The sequence below is a fragment of the Staurois parvus genome, unplaced genomic scaffold, assembly GCF_062004578.1.
Source record: "Staurois parvus isolate SC_StPar_1 unplaced genomic scaffold, SC_StPar_1.0 ptg000020l, whole genome shotgun sequence".
NCBI lineage: Eukaryota > Metazoa > Chordata > Amphibia > Anura > Ranidae > Staurois > Staurois parvus.
The window spans coordinates 8,095,006-8,109,537 of record NW_028317816.1 but is presented as its reverse complement, the minus strand read 5'-3'; the positions used below and the strand labels follow the sequence as shown (position 1 = coordinate 8,109,537).

The window sequence follows — 14,532 nt, the reverse complement described above, 5'->3', positions numbered from 1 at the left end:
ACAGCCTAATTCGGACGCGCGAATCGAAATTTTTCCGAAAATGGCGGCTGACATGTGCGGCGACGGAGCGGGGATGTCGGGGAAGGCGCGCAGACAAGGCGCGCTGCCCCATAATGCATTCCTCAACGACATGTGATCGCATCAGCCAATCAGCAGCCAGCCAGCCAGCACTGTGTAATGGTCGAGGTATATATAGCGGCCATTTTGGAAATCTTCATTTGCCTGCAGTCATTGAACAGAGGCAGACCGCTCTGTACTAGGGACAGGGACAGAGTTAGGGCCACAGAAACGAGAATTGGGGACAGAGAGAAGTTACTTAGGGACAGAGAACCATTACTCAGGGACACAGACTTGTTAATGAGGGCCACAGAATCGTTATTTAGGGACAAAGAAACGCTAGTTAGGGCCACAGAATTCATACTCAGGGACAGACAGAATTGTTACTCAGTGCCAGAGAATTGTTACTTAGGGCCACAGAAACGTTATTAGGGCCACAGAATTTTTACTCAGGGACAGACAGAATTGTTACTGAGTGCCAGAGAATTGTTACTCAGGGACAGACAGAATTGTTACTGAGTGCCAGAGAATTCTTACTCAGGGCCACAGAATTCATTCTCAGGGACAGACAGAATTGTTACTCAGGGACAGACAGAATTGTTACTGAGTGCCAGAGAATTGTTACTCAGGGACAGACAGAATTGTTACTGAGTGCCAGAGAATTGTTACTCAGGGACAGACAGAATTGTTACTGAGTGCCAGAGAATTGTTACTCAGGGACAGACAGAATTGTTACTGAGTGCCAGAGAATTGTTACTCAGGGACAGACAGAATTGTTACTGAGTGCCAGAGAATTGTTACTCAGGGACAGACAGAATTGTTACTGAGTGCCAGAGAATTGTTACTCGCACAGACACAAAATTGTTACTTGCACAGACACAGAATTGTTACTCGCACAGACACAGAATTGTTACTCAGGGCCACAGAATTCATACTCAGGGATAGACAGAATTGTTACTGAGTGCCAGAGAATTGTTACTCAGGGACAGACAGAATTGTTACTGAGTGCCAGAGAATTGTTACTCAGGGACAGACAGAATTGTTACTGAGTGCCAGAGAATTGTTACTCGCACAGACACAAAATTGTTACTTGCACAGACACAGAATTGTTACTCGCACAGACACAGAATTGTTACTCAGGGCCACAGAATTCATACTCAGGGACAGACAGAATTGTTACTGAGTGCCAGAGAATTGTTACTCAGGGACAGACAGAATTGTTACTGAGTGCCAGAGAATTGTTACTCAGGGACAGACAGAATTGTTACTGAGTGCCAGAGATTTGTTACTCGCACAGACACAAAATTGTTACTTGCACAGACACAGAATTGTTACTCGCACAGACACAGAATTGTTACTCAGGGCCACAGAATTCATACTCAGGGACAGACAGAATTGTTACTGAGTGCCAGAGAATTGTTACTCAGGGACAGACAGAATTGTTACTGAGTGCCAGAGAATTGTTACTCAGGGACAGACAGAATTGTTACTGAGTGCCAGAGAATTGTTACTCAGGGACAGACAGAATTGTTACTGAGTGCCAGAGAATTGTTACTCAGGGACAGACAGAATTGTTACTGAGTGCCAGAGAATTGTTACTCGCACAGACACAAAATTGTTACTTGCACAGACACAGAATTGTTACTCGCACAGACACAGAATTGTTACTCAGGGCCACAGAATTCATACTCAGGGATAGACAGAATTGTTACTGAGTGCCAGAGAATTGTTACTCAGGGACAGACAGAATTGTTACTGAGTGCCAGAGAATTGTTACTCAGGGACAGACAGAATTGTTACTGAGTGCCAGAGAATTGTTACTCGCACAGACACAAAATTGTTACTTGCACAGACACAGAATTGTTACTCGCACAGACACAGAATTGTTACTCAGGGCCACAGAATTCATACTCAGGGATAGACAGAATTGTTACTGAGTGCCAGAGAATTGTTACTCAGGGACAGACAGAATTGTTACTGAGTGCCAGAGAATTGTTACTCAGGGACAGACAGAATTGTTACTGAGTGCCAGAGAATTGTTACTCGCACAGACACAAAATTGTTACTTGCACAGACACAGAATTGTTACTCGCACAGACACAGAATTGTTACTCAGGGCCACAGAATTCATACTCAGGGACAGACAGAATTGTTACTGAGTGCCAGAGAATTGTTACTCAGGGACAGACAGAATTGTTACTGAGTGCCAGAGAATTGTTACTCAGGGACAGACAGAATTGTTACTGAGTGCCAGAGAATTGTTACTCGCACAGACACAAAATTGTTACTTGCACAGACACAGAATTGTTACTCGCACAGACACAGAATTGTTACTCAGGGCCACAGAATTCATACTCAGGGATAGACAGAATTGTTACTGAGTGCCAGAGAATTGTTACTCAGGGACAGACAGAATTGTTACTGAGTGCCAGAGAATTGTTACTCAGGGACAGACAGAATTGTTACTGAGTGCCAGAGAATTGTTACTCGCACAGACACAAAATTGTTACTTGCACAGACACAGAATTGTTACTCGCACAGACACAGAATTGTTACTCAGGGCCACAGAATTCATACTCAGGGACAGACAGAATTGTTACTGAGTGCCAGAGAATTGTTACTCAGGGACAGACAGAATTGTTACTGAGTGCCAGAGAATTGTTACTCAGGGACAGACAGAATTGTTACTGAGTGCCAGAGAATTGTTACTCGCACAGACACAAAATTGTTACTTGCACAGACACAGAATTGTTACTCGCACAGACACAGAATTGTTACTCAGGGCCACAGAATTCATACTCAGGGATAGACAGAATTGTTACTGAGTGCCAGAGAATTGTTACTCAGGGACAGACAGAATTGTTACTGAGTGCCAGAGAATTGTTACTCAGGGACAGACAGAATTGTTACTGAGTGCCAGAGAATTGTTACTCGCACAGACACAAAATTGTTACTTGCACAGACACAGAATTGTTACTCGCACAGACACAGAATTGTTACTCAGGGCCACAGAATTCATACTCAGGGACAGACAGAATTGTTACTGAGTGCCAGAGAATTGTTACTCAGGGACAGACAGAATTGTTACTGAGTGCCAGAGAATTGTTACTCGCACAGACACAAAATTGTTACTTGCACAGACACAGAATTGTTACTCGCACAGACACAGAATTGTTACTCAGGGCCACAGAATTCATACTCAGGGACAGACAGAATTGTTACTGAGTGCCAGAGAATTGTTACTCAGGGACAGACAGAATTGTTACTGAGTGCCAGAGAATTGTTACTCGCACAGACACAAAATTGTTACTTGCACAGACACAGAATTGTTACTCGCACAGACACAGAATTGTTACTCAGGGCCACAGAATTCATACTCAGGGACAGACAGAATTGTTACTGAGTGCCAGAGAATTGTTACTCAGGGACACCTAATCGTTGAATTAAATAGTATGTCAGACAACATGCAGAGGAGTGGCAGAGGAGGCAATGTTTTAGGAGCGAGCAGACGTGGCAGCAGAGGAAGGGGTCGAGGCAGCAGTATTCGCAGCCAGAGGCCAGTGCTCCCGGTGTCATCCAGCGGTCGTGTCTCCACCGACAACCCTGCCGTCATTGATTGGTTGGCTCGGTCGTCTTCCTCTTCCCAGGTCACCTCTGACACCTACAGCCAACGGTCGGTGGGTACGTCAGACACAACCGTTAGTTGGCATGGCCCGGGACCAAGCCCACTGAAATCACGTGTCCTCTACCTGCCCCTGTCCTTTGCTGTTCCCTCACCAAGCGAAGTATCGCATGCTGTGGGCTCAGCCCCACTGTACAGTGAGGAAGAGCTAACAGAGGGCGGTCAGGAACGGGGGGAGACATCGGCCTTTTCAGCAGCCAAGCGAACAAGTACTGGCGAGGAGAGTGGCTCGGTAGCCGGTCTAGAGACAGGTCTGTCTCCTGACCCAGACGCAGCCGAGGGGGCTAGTAGTGAGGCGGAGACCCTACTTGATGATGAGGAGGTTGATCGCACTTGGCAGCCTCGTCGTCATCAGGCAATTTCTTCCGCATCATCAGGAGAAGAGGGTGGCAGCTTGGCAGCGAGCAAAACAGTCGGTGGGTTGCCCAGGAGACAGCAGCAGGGTCGCATCAGTGTCAGTGGAGCCAAACGTCCACGGAGTAGAGCACCAGCTCCACTGCAGCCTACCACCACGGCCAGTAGTGGTGCCGTTGCGCACGGAGGAAGTAGCAGTCAGCCAGTGAAGAGTAGCGGGGGCAAAGTTTCCTACTCGGTGGTGTGGCAATTTTTCCTCAAGCCGCCCGAGGAAGTAAACGTAGCCGTATGTCGACTATGTGGCCAGAAATGCAAGCGTGGCCAGGGGGCCCATGTTGGGACTACAGCGTTGCGTCAGCATATGCAGCGTCACCATTCGGTGGCCTGGGAAAACCGTGATAAACATACGGCGGTTCTGCCTGCCCCAGCCCCCGCTCCATCACCCGCTCCGTTACTTGCTCCGTCACCCGACGTCGTCAATCGCCCTCTATCAGCCAGTCAAGGCTCCAACACCTCTGCTGAGGGGAGTTGTCGCTCATTGGCATCTTCCGCTCGTTCAGATGCTCCTTCTCCTGCTACTCCTCTTCTCGGATTCCGTCAACAGTCTTTCTTGGAATCCGTATCCAAGAGACAACAGTTTGCGAGCACGCACCCGACGGTGCAAAAGCTGAACGTCCTCCTGTCCAAGTTGCTGGTGCTGCAGTCCCTCCCTTTCCAACTGGTGGACTCAGCACCTTTCCGAGAAATGATGGCTTGTGCCGCGCCGCGGTGGAGAGTGCCAAGCCGTCATTTCTTTGCCCAAAAGGCAGTGCCAGCCCTGCATTCACATGTAGAAGAGATGGTGGGCCAGTCTTTGAGCATGTCGGTCTCTGCCAAAGTGCACGGCAGCGCCGACGTGTGGAGCTGTAACTACGGTCAGGGACAGTACATGTCATTTACGGCCCACTGGGTGAACGTGGTGCCGGCACAGCCGCACCAGCAACTTGGACAGGTCACGACGCTTTTGCCTCCACGTTTGCACGTCCTTGGTCCAGCAAGCATGTCCGCCTCTACCACCTCTTTTTCCGCCGTGTCCTCAGCCGCCACCCCCGTGCCAAGTCCCATTACCCGACCGGCATATCACATGTGCAGGGCGCAACGGTGTCACGCTGTGCTGCACCTGGTATGCCTTGGCGAACGTAGTCACACAGGGGAGGAACTGCTGAGTGTAATGAACAGAGAAATCGACAGATGGCTGTCTCCGCGCAAACTAAAAATCGGAACCATGTTGACTGACAACGGAAAGAACATGGTGTCTGCTCTGCGTCAAGGAAGGTTGTGCCATGCGCCATGCATGGCTCACGTGTTCAATCTGGTTGTCAAGCGGTTCCTAAAATCCACCATCCCACTGCAAGACATCCTTAAAATGTCACGTAAACTGTGCATGCATTTCAGCCATTCCTACACCGCAAAGAACACCCTCATTGAGCTGCAGCGGCAGAACGGAATTCCACAGCATCGCCTGATCTGCGACGTTGCAACAAGGTGGAATTCAACCCTACACATGTTAGACCGCCTTTACGAGCAGCGAAAGGCCATCACCGATTTCCTGATGTTACAAGCGGATAAAGGTACTCCCCTGTGTAACTTAGATGTCAGCCATTGGCAGCTCATGCGTGACACCTGCCGCTTGCTCAGGCCCTTTGAGGAGGCCACGCTATTCGTGAGTCGGCAGGACTATGGGATGAACGACGTCATTCCTCTGTTGCACGTCCTGGAACAAATGCTGTTAACAATGGCTGGTCAGGGTGCGGTAGACGTGGCGCACAGATCTCAACGCCACATGACCCCTGTGGGGGCAGGACAGGAAGAAGAGGAGGAGGTAGAGGAGGACATTTGTGCTCAGGAATTATTGAGTGAAATGGGTGGTTTTTCCACTCAGCGGACAGGAGTGGAGGAGCAGGAGCATCTGGTAGAGGAGGAGGAGGAGGAGACAGAGGACCCAGACGCACCGTGGCAGTATGCTGTGGAGATGGAGGCAGGGAGTCCCTCGCATTCCTTGGCACAAATGGCCCATAGCATGCTCGGTTGCTTGCGTAGCGACAGCCGAATAATAACCATCAGACAGAGGGATGACTTTTGGCTGTCCACCTTGTTGGACCCTCGCTACCGGTCCAAAATGGTGGCCTTTTTCACACCTGCTGAGAGGGAGGCCAAAATTACGTACTATAAAAACCACCTATGTAGTCAGTTGGTCTCTGCCTTTGTGCGCCAACGTCCATCCTCAGACACTGTGGGCCCTGTGCGCTCGCGTTCCGCTGGCATGGCAGCAGGGGAGGGGTGGGGTGGTAGGAGCAGTGGCAGCTCCACCAGCAGTGGCTGCCTCAGTCTGCAGTCGATGATGAGTAGCTTTCTTCACCAGCGCAGTGAGGAAACTACTAACCAGCCGCAGCAGCAGCAGCAGCATCAGGTGGACCTGGAGCAGGAGCTCAAACAACAGGCTTGGGCCTACTTGGACAGCACCCTGCCAACCGAGGTAGACAATCCCCTTGACTACTGGGCAACGAAACTTGACCTTTGGCCCCAACTAGCTGAATTTGCCCTTGAAAGGCTGTCATGCCCGGCCAGTAGCGTGGCATCGGAGCGCGTGTTTAGTGCGGCAGGAGGTATTGTAACTCCGCGGAGGACACGACTGTCCACCCAAAGTGTGGAGAGACTCACGTTTGTGAAAATGAATCAGGCGTGGATTAGTCTGGATTTCAAACCACCAGTTCCTGACACAACTGACTAAATCCGCCATGAATCATGCCTCAAACATGTGCCACTTTCAGGTCTCCTCACACTGCTGGTGTGTTTAATTTTTTGACATAGGGTGCTGGCAGATTACGGGCCTCCTATAGCTGCTGCCAGGCCCCTAATCTGCCATGGGCCCCTATATACCGCCTCCTCATGCTGCTGCCAAGTCCAGAGTCTGTCATGGGTCCCTGTATGGCCTCCCATTGCTGCTGTCTCCATCGCCACACTCTGCTGCCATGTGCCACTTTCAGGTCTCTTCACACTGCTGGTGTGTTTAATTTTTTGACATAGGGTGCAGGCAGATTACGGGCCTCACATAGCTGCTGCCAGGCCCCTAATCTGCCATGGGCCCCTATATACCGCCTCCTCATGCTGCTGCCAAGTCCAGAGTCTGTCATGGGTCCCTGTACGGCCTCCCATTGCTGCTGTCTCCATCGCCACACTCTGCTGCCATGTGCCACTTTCAGGTCTCTTCACACTGCTGGTGTGTTAAATTTTTTGACATAGGGTGCAGGCAGATTACGGGCCTCACATAGCTGCTGCCAGGCCCCTAATCTGCCATGGGCCCCTATATACCGCCTCCTCATGCTGCTGCCAAGTCTAGAGTCTCTCATGGGTCCCTGTACGGCCTCCCATTGCTGCTGTCTCCATCGCCACACTCTGCTGCCATGTGCCACTTTCAGGTCTCTTCACACTGCTGGTGTGTTAAATTTTTTGACATAGGGTGCAGGCAGATTACGGGCCTCACATAGCTGCTGCCAGGCCCCTAATCTGCCATGGGCCCCTATATACCGCCTCCTCATGCTGCTGCCAAGTCTAGAGTCTCTCATGGGTCCCTGTACGGCCTCCCATTGCTGCTGTCTCCATCGCCACACTCTGCTGCCATGTGCCACTTTCAGGTCTCTTCACACTGCTGGTGTGTTAAATTTTTTGACATAGGGTGCAGGCAGATTACGGGCCTCACATAGCTGCTGCCAGGCCCCTAATCTGCCATGGGCCCCTATATACCGCCTCCTCATGCTGCTGCCAAGTCCAGAGTCTGTCATGGGTCCCTGTAAGGCCTCCCATTGCTGCTGTCTCCATCGCCACACTCTGCTGCCATGTGCCACTTTCAGGTCTCTTCACACTGCTGGTGTGTTAAATTTTTTGACATAGGGTGCAGGCAGATTACGGGCCTCACATAGCTGCTGCCAGGCCCCTAATCTGCCATGGGCCCCTATATACCGCCTCCTCATGCTGCTGCCAAGTCTAGAGTCTCTCATGGGTCCCTGTACGGCCTCCCATTGCTGCTGTCTCCATCGCCACACTCTGCTGCCATGTGCCACTTTCAGGTCTCTTCACACTGCTGGTGTGTTAAATTTTTTGACATAGGGTGCAGGCAGATTACGGGCCTCACATAGCTGCTGCCAGGCCCCTAATCTGCCATGGGCCCCTATATACCGCCTCCTCATGCTGCTGCCAAGTCCAGAGTCTGTCATGGGTCCCTGTAAGGCCTCCCATTGCTGCTGTCTCCATCGCCACACTCTGCTGCCATGTGCCACTTTCAGGTCTCTTCACACTGCTGGTGTGTTTAATTTTTTGACATAGGGTGCAGGCAGATTACGGGCCTCACATAGCTGCTGCCAGGCCCCTAATCTGCCATGGGCCCCTATATACCGCCTCCTCATGCTGCTGCCAAGTCCAGAGTCTGTCATGGGTCCCTGTAAGGCCTCCCATTGCTGCTGTCTCCATCGCCACACTCTGCTGCCATGTGCCACTTTCAGGTCTCTTCACACTGCTGGTGTGTTTAATTTTTTGACATAGGGTGCAGGCAGATTACGGGCCTCACATAGCTGCTGCCAGGCCCCTAATCTGCCATGGGCCCCTATATACCGCCTCCTCATGCTGCTGCCAAGTCTAGAGTCTCTCATGGGTCCCTGTACGGCCTCCCATTGCTGCTGTCTCCATCGCCACACTCTGCTGCCATGTGCCACTTTCAGGTCTCTTCACACTGCTGGTGTGTTAAATTTTTTGACATAGGGTGCAGGCAGATTACGGGCCTCACATAGCTGCTGCCAGGCCCCTAATCTGCCATGGGCCCCTATATACCGCCTCCTCATGCTGCTGCCAAGTCCAGAGTCTGTCATGGGTCCCTGTAAGGCCTCCCATTGCTGCTGTCTCCATCGCCACACTCTGCTGCCATGTGCCACTTTCAGGTCTCTTCACACTGCTGGTGTGTTTAATTTTTTGACATAGGGTGCAGGCAGATTACGGGCCTCACATAGCTGCTGCCAGGCCCCTAATCTGCCATGGGCCCCTATATACCGCCTCCTCATGCTGCTGCCAAGTCTAGAGTCTGTCATGGGTCCCTGTACGGCCTCCCATTGCTGCTGTCTCCATCGCCACACTCTGCTGCCATGTGCCACTTTCAGGTCTCTTCACACTGCTGGTGTGTTAAATTTTTTGACATAGGGTGCAGGCAGATTACGGGCCTCACATAGCTGCTGCCAGGCCCCTAATCTGCCATGGGCCCCTATATACCGCCTCCTCATGCTGCTGCCAAGTCTAGAGTCTCTCATGGGTCCCTGTACGGCCTCCCATTGCTGCTGTCTCCATCGCCACACTCTGCTGCCATGTGCCACTTTCAGGTCTCTTCACACTGCTGGTGTGTTAAATTTTTTGACATAGGGTGCAGGCAGATTACGGGCCTCACATAGCTGCTGCCAGGCCCCTAATCTGCCATGGGCCCCTATATACCGCCTCCTCATGCTGCTGCCAAGTCTAGAGTCTCTCATGGGTCCCTGTACGGCCTCCCATTGCTGCTGTCTCCATCGCCACACTCTGCTGCCATGTGCCACTTTCAGGTCTCTTCACACTGCTGGTGTGTTAAATTTTTTGACATAGGGTGCAGGCAGATTACGGGCCTCACATAGCTGCTGCCAGGCCCCTAATCTGCCATGGGCCCCTATATACCGCCTCCTCATGCTGCTGCCAAGTCCAGAGTCTGTCATGGGTCCCTGTAAGGCCTCCCATTGCTGCTGTCTCCATCGCCACACTCTGCTGCCATGTGCCACTTTCAGGTCTCTTCACACTGCTGGTGTGTTAAATTTTTTGACATAGGGTGCAGGCAGATTACGGGCCTCACATAGCTGCTGCCAGGCCCCTAATCTGCCATGGGCCCCTATATACCGCCTCCTCATGCTGCTGCCAAGTCTAGAGTCTGTCATGGGTCCCTGTACGGCCTCCCATTGCTGCTGTCTCCATCGCCACACTCTGCTGCCATGTGCCACTTTCAGGTCTCTTCACACTGCTGGTGTGTTAAATTTTTTGACATAGGGTGCAGGCAGATTACGGGCCTCACATAGCTGCTGCCAGGCCCCTAATCTGCCATGGGCCCCTATATACCGCCTCCTCATGCTGCTGCCAAGTCTAGAGTCTCTCATGGGTCCCTGTACGGCCTCCCATTGCTGCTGTCTCCATCGCCACACTCTGCTGCCATGTGCCACTTTCAGGTCTCTTCACACTGCTGGTGTGTTAAATTTTTTGACATAGGGTGCAGGCAGATTACGGGCCTCACATAGCTGCTGCCAGGCCCCTAATCTGCCATGGGCCCCTATATACCGCCTCCTCATGCTGCTGCCAAGTCTAGAGTCTCTCATGGGTCCCTGTACGGCCTCCCATTGCTGCTGTCTCCATCGCCACACTCTGCTGCCATGTGCCACTTTCAGGTCTCTTCACACTGCTGGTGTGTTAAATTTTTTGACATAGGGTGCAGGCAGATTACGGGCCTCACATAGCTGCTGCCAGGCCCCTAATCTGCCATGGGCCCCTATATACCGCCTCCTCATGCTGCTGCCAAGTCCAGAGTCTGTCATGGGTCCCTGTAAGGCCTCCCATTGCTGCTGTCTCCATCGCCACACTCTGCTGCCATGTGCCACTTTCAGGTCTCTTCACACTGCTGGTGTGTTTAATTTTTTGACATAGGGTGCAGGCAGATTACGGGCCTCACATAGCTGCTGCCAGGCCCCTAATCTGCCATGGGCCCCTATATACCGCCTCCTCATGCTGCTGCCAAGTCTAGAGTCTGTCATGGGTCCCTGTACGGCCTCCCATTGCTGCTGTCTCCATCGCCACACTCTGCTGCCATGTGCCACTTTCAGGTCTCTTCACACTGCTGGTGTGTTAAATTTTTTGACATAGGGTGCAGGCAGATTACGGGCCTCACATAGCTGCTGCCAGGCCCCTAATCTGCCATGGGCCCCTATATACCGCCTCCTCATGCTGCTGCCAAGTCCAGAGTCTGTCATGGGTCCCTGTATGGCCTCCCATTGCTGCTGTCTCCATCGCCACACTCTGCTGCCATGTGCCACTTTCAGGTCTCTTCACACTGCTGGTGTGTTTAATTTTTTGACATAGGGTGCAGGCAGATTACGGGCCTCACATAGCTGCTGCCAGGCCCCTAATCTGCCATGGGCCCCTATATACCGCCTCCTCATGCTGCTGCCAAGTCTAGAGTCTGTCATGGGTCCCTGTACGGCCTCCCATTGCTGCTGTCTCCATCGCCACACTCTGCTGCCATGTGCCACTTTCAGGTCTCTTCACACTGCTGGTGTGTTAAATTTTTTGACATAGGGTGCAGGCAGATTACGGGCCTCACATAGCTGCTGCCAGGCCCCTAATCTGCCATGGGCCCCTATATACCGCCTCCTCATGCTGCTGCCAAGTCTAGAGTCTCTCATGGGTCCCTGTACGGCCTCCCATTGCTGCTGTCTCCATCGCCACACTCTGCTGCCATGTGCCACTTTCAGGTCTCTTCACACTGCTGGTGTGTTAAATTTTTTGACATAGGGTGCAGGCAGATTACGGGCCTCACATAGCTGCTGCCAGGCCCCTAATCTGCCATGGGCCCCTATATACCGCCTCCTCATGCTGCTGCCAAGTCCAGAGTCTGTCATGGGTCCCTGTAAGGCCTCCCATTGCTGCTGTCTCCATCGCCACACTCTGCTGCCATGTGCCACTTTCAGGTCTCTTCACACTGCTGGTGTGTTTAATTTTTTGACATAGGGTGCAGGCAGATTACGGGCCTCACATAGCTGCTGCCAGGCCCCTAATCTGCCATGGGCCCCTATATACCGCCTCCTCATGCTGCTGCCAAGTCTAGAGTCTGTCATGGGTCCCTGTACGGCCTCCCATTGCTGCTGTCTCCATCGCCACACTCTGCTGCCATGTGCCACTTTCAGGTCTCTTCACACTGCTGGTGTGTTAAATTTTTTGACATAGGGTGCAGGCAGATTACGGGCCTCACATAGCTGCTGCCAGGCCCCTAATCTGCCATGGGCCCCTATATACCGCCTCCTCATGCTGCTGCCAAGTCTAGAGTCTCTCATGGGTCCCTGTACGGCCTCCCATTGCTGCTGTCTCCATCGCCACACTCTGCTGCCATGTGCCACTTTCAGGTCTCTTCACACTGCTGGTGTGTTAAATTTTTTGACATAGGGTGCAGGCAGATTACGGGCCTCACATAGCTGCTGCCAGGCCCCTAATCTGCCATGGGCCCCTATATACCGCCTCCTCATGCTGCTGCCAAGTCCAGAGTCTGTCATGGGTCCCTGTAAGGCCTCCCATTGCTGCTGTCTCCATCGCCACACTCTGCTGCCATGTGCCACTTTCAGGTCTCTTCACACTGCTGGTGTGTTTAATTTTTTGACATAGGGTGCAGGCAGATTACGGGCCTCACATAGCTGCTGCCAGGCCCCTAATCTGCCATGGGCCCCTATATACCGCCTCCTCATGCTGCTGCCAAGTCTAGAGTCTGTCATGGGTCCCTGTACGGCCTCCCATTGCTGCTGTCTCCATCGCCACACTCTGCTGCCATGTGCCACTTTCAGGTCTCTTCACACTGCTGGTGTGTTAAATTTTTTGACATAGGGTGCAGGCAGATTACGGGCCTCACATAGCTGCTGCCAGGCCCCTAATCTGCCATGGGCCCCTATATACCGCCTCCTCATGCTGCTGCCAAGTCTAGAGTCTCTCATGGGTCCCTGTACGGCCTCCCATTGCTGCTGTCTCCATCGCCACACTCTGCTGCCATGTGCCACTTTCAGGTCTCTTCACACTGCTGGTGTGTTAAATTTTTTGACATAGGGTGCAGGCAGATTACGGGCCTCACATAGCTGCTGCCAGGCCCCTAATCTGCCATGGGCCCCTATATACCGCCTCCTCATGCTGCTGCCAAGTCCAGAGTCTGTCATGGGTCCCTGTATGGCCTCCCATTGCTGCTGTCTCCATCGCCACACTCTGCTGCCATGTGCCACTTTCAGGTCTCTTCACACTGCTGGTGTGTTAAATTTTTTGACATAGGGTGCAGGCAGATTACGGGCCTCACATAGCTGCTGCCAGGCCCCTAATCTGCCATGGGCCCCTATATACCGCCTCCTCATGCTGCTGCCAAGTCTAGAGTCTCTCATGGGTCCCTGTACGGCCTCCCATTGCTGCTGTCTCCATCGCCACACTCTGCTGCCATGTGCCACTTTCAGGTCTCTTCACACTGCTGGTGTGTTAAATTTTTTGACATAGGGTGCAGGCAGATTACGGGCCTCACATAGCTGCTGCCAGACATGTAATCTGCCATGGGCCCCCGTACCGACTCCTCATGCTGTGACGTTGCAACAAGGTGGAATTCAACCCTACATATGTTAGACCGCCTTTACGAACAGCTAAAGGCCATCACAGATTTCCTGATGTTAAAAGCGGATAAAGGTACTCCCTGTGTAACTTAGATGTCAGCCATTGGCAGCTCATGTGTGACACCTGCGCTTGCTCAGGCCCTTTGAGGAGGCCACGCTATTCGTGAGTCGGCAGGACTATGGGATGAATGAGGTCAAATCGGCCATGGGCCCCCGTACCGCCTGTTCACGCTGATGCTGGTCCCACAGTGTGACCTGGGTCCCTGTACGGCCTCCCATTGCTTCCACTCTGCCATGTGCCACTTTGAAATCTCCTCACACTCCTGCGGTTGTCCATTTTGTCATAGGTTGCTGGCAGATTACAGGCCTTCCATAGGTGCCACCAAGCCCCATATCGGCCATGGGCCCCCGTACCGCCTGGTCACGCTGCTGCTGGGCCCATAGTGTGACCTGGGTCCCTGTACCGCCTCCCATTGCTCCCACTCTGCCATGTGCCACTTTCAGGTCTCCTCACGCTCCTGCTGGTTTCCATTTTGTCATAGGTTGCTGTATGGCCTCCCATTGCTGCTGCCTCCACCGCCACACTGTGGCTCCAAACACTGGTTTTGGCCCCGTGACTGGCCAAAGGAGTGAAGTGTGCAGTGATTCTAAGATCGACGGCACTCATCTGCATGTCATACTGACAGACAGTATTATTTCTCTTCCCCAGCAGACTCCAAGGGCATTTAAATTAAAGGTACAGTGTTCTGCACTAATATTAAGTCTCTCTGAAGCCTAGAAACACCCTTTTTTAAGTTAAATTCACAGCGAATTTATTCGACTCGAATCGAATATTGTCCACGAATTCGCCGAATCAGTCGAATCGAATTTTTCATTTCTTCGCTCATCTCTATAAGCTAATGTAAAAAGTTAAAAAAAAAAAATTACATCCAAGCATCTGCCCCATGTACACACACACACACACACACACACACACACACACGCCGGCGCCTGGAATAC

The 14,532-nt window shown here is 52.2% G+C and overlaps 1 protein-coding gene across 1 annotated transcript in view; it reads right to left on the bottom strand.

Moving 5' to 3' along the window:
• The window catches only part of DPY19L1 (dpy-19 like C-mannosyltransferase 1), a 108,984-nt gene that overhangs the window by 27,807 nt on the left and 66,645 nt on the right, over nt 1-14,532 (bottom strand). The window lies entirely within an intron of this gene.